General features: G+C 46.1%; 1 long non-coding RNA gene across 1 annotated transcript; it reads left to right on the top strand.

Moving 5' to 3' along the window:
* The first annotated feature begins 221 nt into the window (after positions 1-221).
* Positions 222-18,346, top strand: LOC136999620 (uncharacterized). The gene is made up of 2 exons (XR_010889936.1): positions 222-583; positions 17,735-18,346. It is a non-coding gene; the product is annotated as an uncharacterized lncRNA (long non-coding RNA).
* Positions 18,347-18,641: the final 295 nt, after the last annotated feature.

Here is an 18,641-nt window from a genome sequence, read left to right as displayed (position 1 = left end):
ATCCCTAGTAACTTTTGCGGACTTCCGGTGCGGATTACGGATTACGTAGAGACCCTAAAAAGAGAGACTCGCCAACTCGTCACGTGACTGTTAGTGGACTCTGATTGGCTGGTGTATGGATCGCAAATTTGTGCCCCGTGTGCACCATAAAGCTACACTGAACTACACTATGGCCGGTATTCATAAGAGGTCTGTTCTTTATAGCTGAACTGGCTGCACTAGTTCAGAGTTTATCTTTCTCCTTTCAATATGGAAAGAAAAAGATAAACTCTGAACTAGTGCAGCCAGTTCAGCTATAAAGAACAGACCTTATGAATACCGGCCATAGTGTAGTTCAGTGTAGCTTTATGGTGCACACGGGGCACAAATGTGCGATCCATACACCAGCCAATCAGAGTCCACTAACAGTTACGTGACGAGTTGGCGAGTCTCTCTTTTTAGGGTCTCTAGGATTATGGGTTCTATGTGACGCCGACCTTATTTGCTTGCGACGGTTACGTTGAGAACAACGCATCATACAAATCTGAATTTGTTTCTATTTAATCTGGATTATTTTCAATTCTGTACTGTTCTACTACGAGAGGTAAGTCTTTTATCAATTTTACGCAAATTAAATACAAAAATAGCTTTAATTTCATGCTTTTGCATTTATTTCGGTGGTTTGTTACAAAAGGCGTCGAATTTTTTCAATTTGTAGTGTTGTTGCTTTATATGATTATATATTTGTGATGTGGCAAAAATTGAGAATACATATAGCGTTTTCGATTGAACGGATTTTGATCCAACGCGGATTAATCACTATTTTACTATAAATTCAAGATTTTTATTGGTGAGTGTTCGCGAGCAGCAGTGCGAACCTTCTAGAAGCATCAAGGCCTTGTCGAAGGACATAGTCAGCCGGTAATTGTTGATGCCGATGATCAAAACATTGGCCTACGTGACAAACAGCATTGTTTGCACAGCAACGACGTTCGCACTGCTGGTCGCTCCTGATAGGCCTAATTAGATCGCGAGATCTATTGACAATTGTCATTCGTGGATCCATCTCCTTTTCGTTAGAAAAGGACCAACGTTCCGGAGCGCGCTCTCAACTGTTTGTCTCACTCGCTTCAGTGAACAGACCACGCGGTACGACAATTCCTTCTCTTTTCACGTCAGCCGTGATAGTGCCGTGCAGGGCGCCCCGCAGGCTCCAGTGACGCATTGCCCGCTCGCGCCTCCGAAACCACGACTCGTCTCGCTCGCACTCATAACCATCACTCGCTCTCGCGCAGTGAACGCAAGTGTTGGTGCGTCTCACTCGCAACTGTGACACTCTTGCTCGCTCTCGCGCAGTGAACGGAAGTATTCGTGCGTCTCGCTCTCACCTGTGACTCTCTCGCTCGCTTTCGTGCCGTGCACGCGAATATCAGTGTCTCGCTTGCACCAGTGGGTCTTTCTCTCGAACGCGAGATTCGCGCGAGTAATCCGCTGTTACGTCGGTCGCTGCGTCTCTCTCAAACTGCGGCTTACTGTAACTCATACGGCTGACTCACGCTCGTACGAATAATCCCGCGGCGTGAGATCTCGACCACATTGGGACACAGTGGCCAAAGGTGAACCCTCCAGTTGATCGTACGTCCTTGACTATGACGGACGCGACGACGGGCTTGATTGCCGAGCAGCAGGAGGTGATCGCAGCGATCCGCCGCACTCTTCCGAATTTCAAGAAAACGGCTAAGGTCAACCTCACGGAATCCAAAGTCCGGGGCCGGCTATCCGCGCTGGAGAAACTCTGGGACGACTGTAGGCGTCTTCAAGTTAAACTCATCCAGACAGCTGTTGCGCCTACTATGGTAGCGGTAGGCGCTGCGTATAGATTCGGGATTCGCCGTGCTGGTCAAGGGGGCTTTGGCTCGGAGAGTGTAGAATAATTAAGCACTTCTGAATATATATATAGAATAGCTTTTATTTGGTATCTTCTTATTACACTTGTCACCTCACTTATTCGGCGACCGTACTACCGTGGTTACGCGTGTACGCGACGTGTCGTGCTTCGTCCGGAACTTTGCTGATAAAAACCCGCGGCGCCTTGTGTGCCGCCTTAATTTATACGGATCAGTATTCGGAACACAATGAGACTTGAACTATATCGATCCATTGTGTTACCAAAATGCTGATCTGTTTAACCTACTTTAGACGCAAGTGACACTCGGGCTTCTAAGAACGAGTGCTCGCGTCAGCGCCTAATTGTTTAATAATTAAATAACTTTTGTCACAGGATTCTCGAGAAGTGGCCTCGATTAATGGCCTTCTAAATGTTTATTATTGTTATTGCCTAATTAACCTATAATTATTACGTTGTGGTCTTTCGACACACAACATCCCTCCCCCGTTAAAAGAAGAAAACGGAGGTACGAAGTTTTCGTTTGTTTAGTGCAGTTGTCTCAGTAGTAGCCTGAGTAGTGCATGTTATAATGATTTACAATTTTACGCATTCCGGGGTTGCGAGAGTTCTCGAGTTTCCCTTTTTCTTTTTGCTAGAACAATTACCATTCCTATTAATAGAGTTAACACAATAACTACGATGGCTACAGAACTTGTGACCATAGGATAAATAAATATTGGCTTTTTGAATTGCACAACATTACTTTCTTCTAATTCCTTGTTAATTTCTTTTATTTCTCTTCCTAAATCCATGAGTTCCTTAGGGCTCTGGATGATTTTCTTTAATTTTATTGGTCTGATTGCCTCCTCTGGCTTATTTATGACCGTCTCTTTTATTAGAGTTAAATTAAATTTCGGCAAAAAGGCTTGAATGCTAGTGTCACTTGTTGACGTTAAAGTCCTGATGGTCATGTCCGTCGTAATTATTTTACAATTATTTACTAATGTAATTCTACCGGTGCGTTCGATTTTGATTCGCATATCCCTTTTATTTTTGCACTGTATAATTATTTCCTGTTCTTTATTAGTCGAATACAGCCATGAATTTTCTTTGCTTAGAGCTATCCAAATCGTTTGGTTAGATTTAATATATCTAACGTCGCACGCATTTTCTTTCGCTAATCCCGCGTACAACTGTACTTCACAGAGTGCTCTCTGATTTATAGAGTATACTGGACTGTCTGGTTTACAAATATACTGATTTACGATTTTTACACACTTACTTAAATTTTCTACCGTCATGGTTACATAGGAGGGTAATTCCAGATTAACGGCAATTACATGTTGGTTTATTTCCGTAAAGGTAAATAGTGTTCGCCATGGTTATGGACAGGTAGAGGAATTATCTTTATTAACTTATATTTAGGATAAGATACAAGTGGAAATCTTAATATAGTGTACACAGTGTCGTTCGCATAATATGCGTTAACAGTGGTCAATTTCTCTAGTAACGGCCATCCACTATTTTCGAGGGCAAAGGGGAAGTGCGTCCCTTGAGGCAAGTGTGGCGTTATCGCTCGCAATTCGCTAAAAATTTGCTCTACCGGAACTAACCTAGGGTGTATAATTCCGTGTGTAGCGTAGGACAAGTAGTCATATACGTTCTGTACGTCACGTTGTAAATCGGTTAACATTTTATTAATAATAGTATAATATTCGTTTATTTCTTCGCTTTTGATAATTAACAATGTGCCGCTGTAGATACGCTTATCTAGATCGTATAATCTTTCGTTATTCTGTTCGATGGTTTCTTCTAAATCACTGATATGCGCTATTGTAGTATTTAATACTTTTAATTGGTTATGCGTTACGTGCGTAAGCGTCTTCTGGTTACTTTGTATTAGCATCAGTTGTTCGTTTATTTGTTTTTCATCGTCGGCGTCCATAGTGCCGAATAACGATTTAGCTAGCGAACCTATTCCGTTAATCAGTCCGCGCTTTCTATTTGATGAATCCTTATAGATACTGTTTAATCTGTCTATTAGTGCAGCTAATCTAACTTCATCTTTCTTTATTAATTCTAACAGATTCGCGAATTTGCTTTTCTCTGGACGATTCGGATGTATCGTGTCCCTCGCGCTTTCGGCTCGCTCGACCCATTCTCTGATATGCTCATGACGCTGACCTAACGACGATATTTCGAGTTTGATTACTAGTTTCTAGGTAGAGTCTATAATGTTCAGGTCTCCAATCTCCTCGAAATATAACCCAGGCTCTTGCTGGAATCGGTCCACGGTGACGGGTAGGTTTGTCTCAGGTTGCGTCGCAAGCGCTTCCCGGAGAATTAGATACCTGTTATCAGGTGGTTATAAAGTTACATTGGATATGAATGAGCATTTTTTTTTTTTTTTTTTTTACCGGTGGGTCGTTATAGAGCGAGTGGCGCGTAGTTTAGTACTGTTTCGATTCGCGACGATGAATGAGACCTTCCTCGTTGAGTCTGATACGATCGCGGGAACGCGGCGCGTGTTTCGCCTCCGTCTACCGCGGAAGCCTTTCCCGCTTCGCAAGGATTTAATAGACGTGACGGCGAAGTTCGAGGGAGAGTTGCCCCCAAGTTTTCTCCGGGGGTTTTTCTGGTTTGGTGTGCCGGTAGCGCATATGATAAAGTGCATGGAGAAGCAAGGAGAGGCGGAGAGGTAAGTGTTTATTGTTCCACAAATAATTTTAAACGATTCGCATGAACGACCATGCTTTTCCTCCCCGCTTTTATAGTGTAATTCACGTCGGAATTTTGTTTAATTATTGTATGCGGTCCTCTCCATAAAGATTCTAATTTCTTAGAGCGTCCACGGCGCAGTGTTTCATCGTATAGCAATACCTTGTCGCCTGCTCTAAACGTGCTTATATTAGCCTTTTTGTCGTAGCATTCTTTTGATTTTGCTTTCTCCTCTTGCATGTTCGCTTTCGCTACCTGGTGTGCTGCGCGCAATCTTTCTTTGAACTCGAATACGTAGTCATCATACGTATACGTTAATTTCGGAGGACATGTCAGGGCCGTAGGGAGCGTAACCTGGTGTCCGTACAACAGTTCGAATGGCGTATAGCCTGTCGCTGTATGTGGTGTAGTATTGTATGTGAACATCGCGTAGGGCAGCCATTCGTCCCAATCGGTCTGATCTCCGTTTATGTAGTGTCGCAAGTACTCTGCTAGTGTCCTGTGCGATCTTTCGAGCGCGCCGTTACTTTCCGGGTGGTACGCGCTTGTACGAATCTTCTCAATTTTTAACAGTTTGCAAGTGCTCTTAAACACTTCGCTCATAAAATTCGTTCCTTGGTCGGTGAGAATTTTATCAGGCACTCCGTATTCCAAAATTATTTTTGTAACGAATGCCTTCGCTACTGTACCAGCTTCCTGATTTTCGATGGGCATTGCCTTGCTCAGTTTCGTGAAATGATCTTGGAATGTTAGTACGTATTTGTTTCCGGTTAGAGTTACGGTTAACGGTCCTACTATATCTAGTGCGCATTTTTCGAATGGCCTATCCGGAGTATCGGTAATAATCATTGGCGCTTTACTTCGCCGTTTTAATTTATTCTTTTGGCAATGCTCGCATTTGGCAATGTATCGTTCTACGTCTTTTGTTAACCCTCTCCAATTGTGAGTCAAACGGATTCGATTTATGGTGCGTTGCACGCCTTGATGCCCGCCTATCGGTGCATCATGATACTCATACAATATTTGCTGTTTCTCTTCCTCCGTGTACCTTTTTATCTCTTTTTCGCTATCTCTTTCTTCTTCCTCTTCGTCACTCTCTTTCTCCTTGTCGATTATATGTATATCGTGAGCGACGTTGCGACTTAGTGCGTCAGCATTTGTATTGTACTTTCCGGCTTTGTGTACGATTTCATAGTCGTACTCTTCCAATTTCAGTCTCCATCTAATTAGACGAGATCCTGGATCTGTCACGTTAAACAACCAAATTAGCGGTTTATGGTCGGTGACAATTTTAAATTTGGTCCCGTATAGGTACGGTCGAAAATGTTTGACCGCCCACACAATCGCGAGTAATTCTTTTTCCGTCGTGTTATAATTTTGTTCTGCACGAGAAAGAATTCTACTAGCATAAGCTATTGGTCGGTCTTGTCCTATCACTCCTTGTGACAAGATACCTCCTATCGCGAAATCCGATGCGTCGGTAGTCAGTATAAATTCATCGTTAAAATTTGGATACTGCAAGACGGGAGCGGTAATTAATTTCTCCTTTAGATTGTCAAAAGCTCTTTGCTGCTCTTGTGTCCACTCGAATTTTACTCCCTTTCTAATCAATTTCGTGAGTGGTTTGACTATTTTCGAAAAATTTTCGATAAATCGTCTATAATAGCCCGCCAGTCCTATGAATGATTGCACATCCTTGACTCGTTTTGGCGTAGGGAAATTCTTTACTGCCTGGATTTTTCCAGGGTCAGGCATAATTCCGTGTTCGGTAATTATGTGTCCTAAATATGCCACTTCTTTTCTAAGAAATTCACACTTGTCCGGCTGTAATTTCAGATTATTGTCGCGTATTTTTTGTAATACTTCTAATAGTCGTCGGTTGTGGTCTTCTAAACTAGCGCCGTATATCACGATGTCGTCTAAATAGACCAGACACCGTATTCCTTGTATGCCCGCCAGAATAGTATTCATTAATCTTTGAAACGTTGCCGGGGCATTCTTTAGCCCGAACGGCATCCGATTAAATTCATAATGCCCGTAGGGCGTTGAAAAAGCCGTTTTTTGCTTATCTCTGTCTGCCATGGGTATTTGATGATAGCCCGATGCCAGATCTAACGTTGTAAAATATTTCGAATTCCCTAGTTGGTCCAAAATATCTGTTATATTTGGCAGTGGAAAAGAGTCTCCGACTGTTAGGTTGTTTAATTTTCGGAAATCGACCACGACTCGCATTTTAGGTTTTCCCGAAGCGTCTGTTTTCTTCGGTACCACCAAAAGTGGTGCGTTCCATTGACTCGAGCTTGGACGTACGATATCGTTTCTTAGCATTTCCTGTACCTGTCTATTTACTTCGGCCTTATGCTTCTCCGGTAATCTATACGGTCGCGTATTCGCGGGTGCCGTACCGGCGAGTTACGATCTCGTGTTGCAGTGCCTCGGTGCAGGTCAGGGGTTCTCCGTCCAAATGGAATATGTCACTGTATTTTTCGCAGATTGCCAATATTGCTTTTTCTTCTTCGCAATTCATATGCTCGGTCCTTATTGACTTCTTTATTTTTCCAATACGCGATAAAGGTACTGTATCTTCCTCTTTGCATTTTCCGGTGGTTAAGATTTGTGCTTCCACCTTATTTTCTATGGGCTCAATATCGACGTGTGGGGCTTGTATTTCGATCTCTTCGTCGGTGGTGTTTATTACGCTTACGGGACAGCTATAGTCACTGGCGTTTACTAAACAACCGCCGATGATCACCCCTGGTCGTGTCTCCAATACGTGCACGACTCCTAGAGCGTTTTCGCTTGTCGTGGCCTGCACGACTGTTTCACTTCGTGGTGCCAATGTTATTTTCTTATAAGGAAACAGCTTGAATGTAGTTTCTCCTATGGTTAATCGCTTAGTGGGGTACTCCCAATGCGTCACATGCCGTTTCAAAAAATCTGCGCCCAGAATTCCTTCATGTGTTATGGGGAAATCATCTCCCACTACATGTATCTTGTGTCTTATGCGCTTGTTGCGCATGGGTATATTGGCTTCAATTATCCCCAAAGTTTCCGTTTTTCTTCCGGTGGCGCCAATTAATGTAATTTTTTCGTCATAGATTAGCGTTTCTCCCTTCAGATGTTCTAACTTTATTAATGTTAATGTAGCGCCGGTATCCACTAGCATGGTAGATATTTCTCCTTTTGTTTCTTTAACAGGGATTTTAATCAGATCCAAATCCGTGTTTGTTTGCGCTATTTTATCAGTATGTGCGACTTGTAGAGTTTTTGCTGGTCGAGCTGTTCTCTTGGCAGTGACCTCGCTCTCGTTGTCGCTATCGTCGCCCTTGCCCTTATCACTTTTAGTGTATTTAATGGCTCTTGGGCGTACATTATCGTTTGAGTTGGCCCCCTTTTCGGGTCGGCCGTTTAGCAGCCAACACTCGTCGCGCAAGTGTCCTGTCTTTTTGCAATGCTTGCAATATTTTTCAAGAGCGTTTACTCTTTGTCCGTCCGCCTTGGGTAAGTTGAATCGGTTAGCGAAGCGACTTGTGCGGCATTCGCGTCCGTGGTGGCCCCATTTGCCACATTTTGCACATTGCGGTGGTTTTTCTCGCGTGGTACCTACCGCTTTGTAATTAGGCTTATTCATTACGTTTGGGCCTCTCATTTTTTCTTCTGAGGCAGCCACTGCTATCGCCTCTTGCAGATTGCTGTAGTTCCGCGATCGGACTATTATTTTTATGTCCTCCTGCAATCCTAATTGAAAATTTTGCAGGGCCTGGCCTTGTATTGTTCCCTTAATCGTGTTCTTTTCGGCCACGGTGTGTCCCTTGCCTTCAATCGTTGACTCATAGAGTTTCATTGCGAGCTGATCCACTCGCAGGCCATATGCTTGAGCGCCCTCCCCCTGCTTTTGCTTGAGTGTGTTAAACTCTAACTGCAGGTGAGCAATGCTTTTACGGGTCGTATAGCATACCTCGAGTTCTTGCTTCAGTTCCGCGAACGTTTGTATGTTTCGCGTCTGGAAATCGAGCATGACCTTTTCCTTTAGCTTAGTGCACAATATGGCCTTGAGTAACTGTGACTCTTCTGTAGGATTTATGCTTTCCATTGCATATGTGCTTGCGCTTAAAAATTCTTGAATTTTGTGCTGCGAGGTACCGTCAATTTCCGGTATTATACTCCGCGCCTCTTTTAATTGCATGTAGCTGGTCGCGGGTAGGGACCTACTTCGTATATCGGATGGGCCACGTCCGTATGTCACGTTCGTCTCTGTTACACGTCGTGGTGAAACCTGTGCCCTATTATCAGGCCCGAACGCGACTGGTCGGATCGTGTTTCTTATATCGCGTTGCTGTTCTTGTAGATCGACGAACTGCTCTTGTAAGCGTAGTATTTGCGTGTGGAAGTGTTCCTGTATCCCTTGTAGTTGAACTCGCATGTCGCTCATAAATTCGACCATTATTTCCATTTGCTCAGTTTCGCGATTTCTATGCGTTCCAGCCTCTATTACGGTCTCTTCGCCCTCGTTACTTAGTTGTTCGCGTAACGATTCTATATCCTCGTCTATCGCGCTGGCAGTTATGTTGCGCGGTGCTTGGGCCATCGTGCTCCGGTATCTTATCTCGCGCGGATCGAATATACTGCTATCGTATGAGGTCAGTTCGGACTCGCTATTTGCTGACGCGCGACTCGGTGTTCTACTGCCTATTTGTCTGTTTCGACGCGTTTCCCTATCCTCGCTTTCGGGTATTAGACTAGTATCTATTTCCCCGAAAGAGTAGTGTCGATTTACTTCTATATTCTCGTGGACTTCCGGATTCTCGCTCGCGTTTTCGGTACTAGAACTCTGTGTTTCGAGTTCGCGATTTCCGCGTGTCGCACGCTGTGTTCCCTGACTCGGGTTTATAAGTGCGCTTATCGCTCGTTGGCCCTGGCTGCTGAATAGCCAGGATCGATTAAGTTGCACGTTGGGGTTATCGCGTTCCTCGGACATTAACGCCGCTTAACTTTTAGTGTACAATTTTTTGTCAGTAACTTACAGAATTATTATCGCTCGCATGTTGAATCGCTGCTCGTGCCGTTGCGTCGGGCTGTCTTCTGCGTCCGGCTGTCGGCTGTTGAGGCAGGTCGCGGTTCGTCTCTGCGATAAGGCCGCTCTGCTCAGGTTGCGCTGATTCAGCTCCTGCGGCGTTCTGCTAGGCTCATGCTGTCCCTCTGCTGTTTGCTGCTGCGGGTTGCTTCGGCCTTGTCACTTTCTTGGTCACCAGTTTCAACACTTTAACTTTCGTTTTGCGTTGTTTTTAGCTCTGGCGCCTGCGCTTCTAACTTTTCGAGTTAGGCTTCTTGGTCCAGCTGCAGCCGTGCCCAGATCATCAGGGTATTCAGAACATCCAGGTAAACGGTAAAGATGGCGAATCCCACCGCTGCCACCAATTTGTTGCGCCTACTATGGTAGCGGTAGGCGCTGCGTATAGATTCGGGATTCGCCGTGCTGGTCAAGGGGGCTTTGGCTCGGAGAGTGTAGAATAATTAAGCACTTCTGAATATATATATAGAATAGCTTTTATTTGGTATCTTCTTATTACACTTGTCACCTCACTTATTCGGCGACCGTACTACCGTGGTTACGCGTGTACGCGACGTGTCGTGCTTCGTCCGGAACTTTGCTGATAAAAACCCGCGGCGCCTTGTGTGCCGCCTTAATTTATACGGATCAGTATTCGGAACACAATGAGACTTGAACTATATCGATCCATTGTGTTACCAAAATGCTGATCTGTTTAACCTACTTTAGACGCAAGTGACACTCGGGCTTCTAAGAACGAGTGCTCGCGTCAGCGCCTAATTGTTTAATAATTAAATAACTTTTGTCACAGGATTCTCGAGAAGTGGCCTCGATTAATGGCCTTCTAAATGTTTATTATTGTTATTGCCTAATTAACCTATAATTATTACGTTGTGGTCTTTCGACACACAACACAGCGTCCGACGAGGAGCGACGGACATGCGGTTACTTCAAGGATCAGGAATTTCTGGCTGCAGAGGAGGCCTACCACGAGGCGGTTGATCATCTCCACGAGGCGTTTGGCAAGTTTAGTGGACAACAAGTAGAATATAAGAATACGAGTACCGACTCGTCTTGTCGCGACGCGACCGCTGCGGCTCCCATGCAGTTGCCACGCATCAATCTGCCAAAATTTAACGGAAAGCTCACGGAATGGGCGAATTTCAAAGGTATTTTCGAAACCTTAATTGCCGATAACGATTCTTTGACAGCCATTCAGAAGCTGCACTATCTGAAGGCGTGCGTCGCGGAAGACGCCGCCCGATTAATTAATAACATTCAAATTTCCGAATCGGGATACGATGCGACATGGCGACTGCTAGTGGATGAATACGACAACTCGTTCGCGATAGTGACCGCGCACATACGAGCGTTCACGGACATGCCTGCCATGCGTTCCGAAAGCGCCGCCGAGCTGAAAAATCTTCGCGACACCGCGTCTGCCTCGCTTGCTGCACTCGCGTGCATGGGCCGTCCCGTCGACACGTGGGACGACCTGCTCGTTTATATAATTTCCCGAAAATTTAGCGATAGCACGCGGCGTGAGTGGAACCTCCGGCGTGGAGATTTCAAGGATTGTCCGACTTATCGCGATCTTTCAGATTTTATGACGAATCGAGTTCGCGGACTAACGGCACCGCCAAAATATACGGAAGGATCGACTCCTTCCGCGCGAAATGAAAGACTTCGTGGATCGGTTCATACAGTGAATAGCGGTAAATGCGCGAAGTGCGTCGGAACTCATGCGTTGCACAAGTGCCCCTCGTTCCTAAGCCAACCGATTGATTCGCGATGGCAAACCGTCAAAAGGCATAAGTTATGCTGCAATTGTTTGCGAAACGGGCATTTTTCGTCAAAGTGCCCCACGACGTCGCGTTGCTTCCGATGTAAGCGCGCGCATCACTCTACGCTGCATCGCGACACGGCTCCGTCAAGCGAACCACACGGAACAACGTCCGCTTCCGACGTTGTTAAGCCCGCGAATCAAGACGATTCAAAGAACTCAGAGGCTGCGACAGTGCAGTCCGTCGCACCGGAACCGTCCGGTCCCGGTGCTGTTTTACTAGCGACCGCGTGGGTTAGCGTAAAGACCGCGGAAGGTCGCACCTTCCAAACACGCGCGCTACTCGACCAAGGGTCGACCTTCAGCTTCATCTCGGAAGCTTTCTGTCAGTTATTGCGAACCAGACGGTATCAAGTAAATTTGCCGATTCGATGTTTTGGGGAGAAATACAGCGGCTCAGCGCGCTCGTGCGTTCAATTGAAACTTTCATCGCGCTTCGCGGATAAGCCCGCTTTCTCTCTTCTCGCGTACTCATACCAAAGAATCACGGCGTACGCGGCTTCCCGCATGCGACCGCTTCACGAGTGGTCGCATTTGCGCGATCTGCAGCTGGCAGATCCGGATCCGTCATCCCGCCATCCAATACATCTATTGATAGGCGCGGATCTGTACGGAACATTGCTTCGCAATGATTTGCGTCAAGGGCCTACAGGCTCTCCGACCGCTCAAGCCACCGCTCTCGGGTGGATCATCTCGGGGCCCACAGGACCGACCAGGTCTTCTGTCGCGGCCGCCGCAGTAAATAATGTTACTTCGGATGCTCCTATCGACGTTCTGCTTCAGAGATTCTGGACGGACGAGGACATCCCGTCGTCGTCCTCTCGGTTGACAGCCGACGAGGAGAAGTGCGAAAATTTCTTTCTCGCGACTCACTCGCGAGACGATTCCGGCCGTTACACGGTCCGGCTTCCCTTCAAAACGGACACGCCGCCTGAAATCGGTGCGTCCCGCGCGATCGCCGAGCGGATGCTCGTCCGACTCCAGTCGCGATTAAAGCGACATCCCGAGATTGCGACAGAGTACGCTCACTTCCTGACGGAGTACGAAAACCTCTCGCACTTGGAGATGGTTCCGCTCAGCGAAGATCCAACGCGTCTGCCGGTGTACATTCCGCACCACCCCGTGTTGCGGGCAACAAACACGACTACCAAGTTACGGGTAGTCTTCAACGCTTCGTGTCGTACGTCGAACGGCACGTCCTTGAACGACCATCTATTGATCGGTCAGAAACTTCAACAAGATCTCGCTGCAATCCTCTTGCGATGGAGAATGTTCAAGGTGGTTTGCTCTGCGGACATCGAGAAGATGTTCCGGCAAATCCGCATTCATACGCTTGACGCTGATTATCAGCGTATATTGTGGCAGCCGCCGGGCGCAGAATCACCACACAGTTACCGTCTTCTTACGGTTACCTACGGCACCGCGTCAGCGCCATACTTGGCGATGCGCGTACTACGTCAGCTAATGGCTGACGAGGGATCACGATTTCCTAAGGCCGCCGCGGTGTTAGACAAATACATCTACGTAGATGATGTGCTCATCGGAGCGGATACCGTCGCGGAGCTCATCGAGACACGCGATCAGCTGATTGCAATGATGAATTGTGGCGGATTTCCGTTACGTAAATGGAGCGCGAACACACCGGACGCACTTCGGGATCTACCCGCCGAAATCATTAACGCGAAACAGCTGTCCTTCGAGGAAACCGGAATACAAAAGATTCTCGGGTTGACATGGCAGCCGCGCGACGATTTCTTTCAATTCACGGTCACTGACGATCGGAATGAGTCAACGACGAAACGATCAGTACTATCATGTGTCGCCAAATTATACGACCCACTCGGATGGGTCGCGCCGGTCGTAATCACCGCGAAAGTTCTTATGCAAGAACTGTGGTTAGCTCGGCTTGAATGGGACGATCCACTCCCGACGGACATTCAGACCAGATGGGTCGATTATCGCGAACAACTCACGCAATTGTTCGAGATCCGAATCCCACGGTGGGTCGGGCGTCATCACGAGAACTTAGGGGTAGAGATTCACGGGTTTGCGGACGCTTCCACGCGCGCCTACGCGGCCGCCGTCTACCTTCGTGTCATTCATAGCTTCTCTGAAATTCGCACGCACTTACTCGTCGCGAGGACGAAAGTCGCGCCGATTAAAACAATCAGCATACCTCGATTGGAGTTGAACGCGATTGTGTTGCTGAGCCGACTAATCACGTGGGTCTCAACGGCGCTCGATTACGGATACGTTCCCCGATACGGATGGACCGACTCCACCGTCGCCCTAGCGTGGGTGTCACAACATCCTTCGCGTTGGAAAACATACGTGGCGAATCGCGTGTCAGAGATTCAATCGGTCAACCCGACGATAAAATGGAATCACGTCCCGTCAGAGCAAAACCCAGCTGATTGTGCGTCTCGAGGAATTTCTACGAGCGATCTCAAGACACACCCCCTGTGGTGGAATGGCCCTCTGTGGCTTCGTCAACCCTCCCCCGCTTGGCCAGATCAAACCAAGCGTGAAGGCGCTACCCGCACTATTCTGACGGAAGCCGCTCGCGCCTCCGTTCAGCATGTAAACGGGGATCCAGAGTGGGATCTTCCAGACACTTACTCGACATGGACTTTACTCGTTCGCGCTACCGCGAACGCTAAAAAATTCATTGCCAAATTAAGGGCGCGACATACAGCGCACGGAAACTTTGAATCAACTCTCACGTGCGAAGAACTGAAGAACGCGGAGCTCTTCTGGTTAACTACCGTGCAGACCTCACAATTCGCTCTCGAATTAGAGTCGCTGCAAAAAACTGGCTCGATCCATCGCTCCAGTCGTTTGAAGGCTCTTCAGCCTTTCATTGGGGAGGATAAACTGCTCCGTCTCGGCGGGCGATTAGAACGCGCCTTTCTTAGTTACGCCGAAAGGCATCCTATTATTTTAGCCGATCATAGGGTCGTACGCCTGCTCATTAGTAAGGCTCATAAAGTGACATTGCACGGCGGGACGCAATTAACACTCCGCGTTCTCCGCCAACAATATTGGATCATCTCCGCTCGTTCGCTAGTGAAACAGCACATTCGGAACTGCGTTATCTGCGTGCGTAACCGTGCGAAACCGTTAAATCAGAAAATGGCGGCCCTTCCGGCACGCCGCGTTAACCCGGCTCCACCGTTCTCCAGCGTCGGTCTTGATTATGCCGGTCCATTTCTTGTAACCACGCATGCAGCGCGCGGTCAGCGCACTTACAAGCACTTCGTAGCAGTATTCGTCTGCTTCGTCACTAAGGCCGTTCACTTAGAATGTGTGGAAGACTACTCCACCTCAGCGTTTTTAGCGGCCTTTTCTCGTTTCACTAGCCGACGTGGACTCCCGACTCATGTCCATAGCGACAACGGCACGAATTTCCAAGGCGCTGACCGCGAACTGTATCGAGCATGGAAATCGATAAATAACGACGAAGAGCTGCGAGCGTCTGTCGTTAATGACAAAATTTCTTGGCACTTTTCTCCTCCCGCCGCGCCGCATTTCGGCGGCCTGTGGGAAGCGGCCGTGAAGGGCTTCAAACTCCATTTTAAACGCATCGCGGGCGCGCGCACGCTCTCGCGCGCGGAGTTCGTCACCTTGCTATGCAAAATAGAAGCGTGTTTGAACTCACGACCATTGGCCGCTCAGTCTGACGATCCATCGGATCTTGCCGCGATAACGCCCGGTCATTTTCTAATAGGCTGACCGCTCCTCGCCGTGCCGGAGGAATCTGTCGCCGGAGCGAATCCCGGAACGTTATCGCGATGGCAGCATGTCCGCGAAATGGAAGAGTCATTTTGGCGTCGCTGGTCGCAGGAATATCTGCACTCGCTGCAGACGCGATCCAAATGGACGGACGCGCAAGCCAATGCGCGAATCGGCGAGCTTGTCCTCCTCAAGGACAAATTACTTCCACCTACGCAGTGGAAACTCGCGCGCATCGTAGAGACTCACCCCGGCTCCGATGGCCTTGTAAGGGTAGTCACGCTACGCACTGCGAACTCAGAATTGCGCCGACCAATAGTACAGGTATGTCGATTGCCTATCCCGTTCGACCGCGACGATACTGACTGTAAGTAGCGTGTAAATCATACTATGTACTTGTACCCAGACTCCGATAAATTCAAGGACCAAGTCTCTCGTTTGCCACGTCTTATGTTGCACCCGGAGAGTGCAAGGCGGGCGGTATGTTCGCGAGCAGCAGTGCGAACCTTCTAGAAGCATCAAGGCCTTGTCGAAGGACATAGTCAGCCGGTAATTGTTGATGCCGATGATCAAAACATTGGCCTACATGACAAACAGCATTGTTTGCACAGCAACGACGTTCGCACTGCTGGTCGCTCCTGATAGGCCTAATTAGATCGCGAGATCTATTGACAATTGTCATTCGTGGATCCATCTCCTTTTCGTTAGAAAAGGACCAACGTTCCGGAGCGCGCTCCGAACGAGAGACCAGTCAGTCGAATGCGGGAAACGTGCGAGCGAGTATTAAGTCGTGTGGGAGTCAGAACGGAGTCCGCGCGATTACAGGTCTTCGCGATCCGCGTAAAATGTACGTGGTAATTAAGTGACTTTGCTCATTAAAGAACTTCACGTCAATTGTCGTTCAGTCTGATTCTACCGGCACCTATCAGTCACAAGCTGATTAGTGTTCCGAGCCGTCGGTGTGATAACGAAACAAGATTCGCTCCCCGAGCTATCGGAGGCGCACTCGTGAACAGTGAGGACGATGCAATGGCGTCAACCAACATGCTCCTAATTGCTCCAATATACTCCAATCTATAGTATACGTAACGTAATTGTAAAAGTAGTAAAGCTTGTTTAGATATTTGGTAGGCGGTCGGAATAAATGGGAGAGCAATGGAGCTGTCGTGAGGCAGCAATTTTTTTTTTTTTTTTTAAGGTTATCCTCTGATTAGAGGAATGTTGCCAAGATCTTAGAGAGAAGGTTACCTCATGCCAGTGATGCGATCTTTCCCACAGCGGTCTCGGCTCGGCTGTGCTCGGCTGCCTCACACAACCTTACAGAAGCGCTACGTCACGTATCCGTGTGCACACGTAGCGCTTCTGTAAGGTTGTGTGAGGCAGCCGAGCATAGCCAAGCCGGGACCGCTGTGGGAAAGATCGCATCACTGCCTCATGCGCAAAGAGGGACGAGCGGCAAGAGGGGCAAATGCAGAGAGGGGCGAGCGGCAAGAGGGACAAATGCTGAGAGGAACGAGCGGCAAGAGGGGCAATGATGATCTCATCGGCGAACAGAAGCTATCTCAGACAGCTACTGTTTGTCGATGAGATCATCATACTCTCTCCTTCCTTCATCGCCCCTCGCCATCAAGCTGTTTCTAGCTCCCCCCTTCTTTCATCGCTCCTCGCCATCCAGTCCTTTTTCTTGATTAACTCTAACACGTCCAGCTCTTCCGTGATGTTTGCCGCACGGAGCTCAGCGTCCATCTTGATTCTTGCGTCATCGTACCTACTGCATCTCCATATCACGTGCTCTAGGCTCTCCAAATCGTTGCCACAGTCGCATCGCGCATGCTCGATGTATTTCTTTCTGGCCAGAGATTCATTCAAATTGAAGTGATTTGCTCTTATCCTGTTTACCAGTGTTACGAAGTATCTTTCCATATTTATTTTATTAAACCACGGTTTGGTTTTTTTCCTATTGTAGAAGTTTTGGAAATAGAAACTTCCTTTATATTGGGCTTTTTTAATAATTGTATCTTGGGTCATGTTTCACGTCTCTTTCTTAAAGACAAATCTAAAGTTCCAAACCGGGATTTCAATCGTTTTATTTTCTTCTTCAGTTGTGGCTTCTTTCTCAGTAAATGCAAAGTAACAGTAACGTAAGTAACGCAGTAACATTGATGTTATAATTTCTCACTCAACAATATAATTGTTACGTACAAGGCATGTTGTATTGCAGTTACATTGTTGAGTAGGAAATTATAACATTGACGTTATATTACTGTTAGCTTGTGTTTACTGGGTCAGCTAGCCGGTCTGCCCACTCGTTTCCTTCTATGCTTACATGACTTGGGATGCTCGGCAAGCCTCTTCATTTTGACATCTAATTATTATTGTAGATAAGGTTTTGATTAAAAGAAAGAAATTTTTCAACAAATATTTGAAACAATAGATTTTGATGGTAAAATTTAATGGATAAATCAAATAAATACTTATACTGTTACAGAATCATTAAATTAATGCAGTTGATATTATGTTACAGGATCATGCAGATCTTTGTGAATATTTTTGGAGAAAATACCATCACTGTCGAGGTTGAGGAATCCGATACAATAGAAATCGTGAAGGAAGAAATTTACTTTATAGTAGGTAAGAAAATGTTTAATATAAATATCTACTTTAATCTACTTTTGAGAAGAGAGAAAGAAAGAGAGAGTAGTTATATGTTACATATATAACTATATGTTAAACTTATAAATGAGGTTTGTTATTAGATTTGTTATTAGAATAAAAGAATAAAATTGCATAATTTAATTTTGCACATTTAAAATATATTTTACAAAAGTTTTATAATTTTTTATTATTTTTATGTAAAAGAAACATTAATTATCTCGAGTTTTATATTTTTTTAATAAAAAAAATGACTTATACTAGTCTAAATATCTATTGATAAAATCATGATAAAATCTATATACAGGGTGTTTCATACTGAACGCATTATATGGTAATGGCACATTCATGAGATTATTTTGGGATGAAAATCCTAACATTGAAATGTCGAGGCTATAAATAGTTTTTAAATGGGAAGCATTTAAAGTTGATTAATCAAGTTGCTTCAAATTCGCGCGCTCAGGTATAGTATATCACATAGAAATGAGAATATCTACAGATCAATTTGCAGATTGATCTAAAGATATCTTCATTACTATAGGATATGTCATGCCAGACCCTCGATGCGGGACAGTCTGTATAATAATATATACATGTTTATTGAGGTTGATGTTAATTACTTTGAAATAACAAAAAACATTTTATTGTTTTAGGAATTCTTCCATCTATACAAAGTTTGACTTATGGGTGTTATAAAGAAATGGAAGACCAAAGGACTTTGTCAGATTATAATATTCAAACAAAATGTACGTTCTTCTTGGATTTTGTTCACGGGGTAT

Source organism: Linepithema humile, chromosome 4 (genome assembly GCF_040581485.1).
Source record: "Linepithema humile isolate Giens D197 chromosome 4, Lhum_UNIL_v1.0, whole genome shotgun sequence".
NCBI classification, from domain to species: domain Eukaryota; kingdom Metazoa; phylum Arthropoda; class Insecta; order Hymenoptera; family Formicidae; genus Linepithema; species Linepithema humile.
The sequence above is the reverse complement of the archived record's forward strand: the minus strand, read 5'-3'. Positions and strand labels throughout refer to the sequence as shown.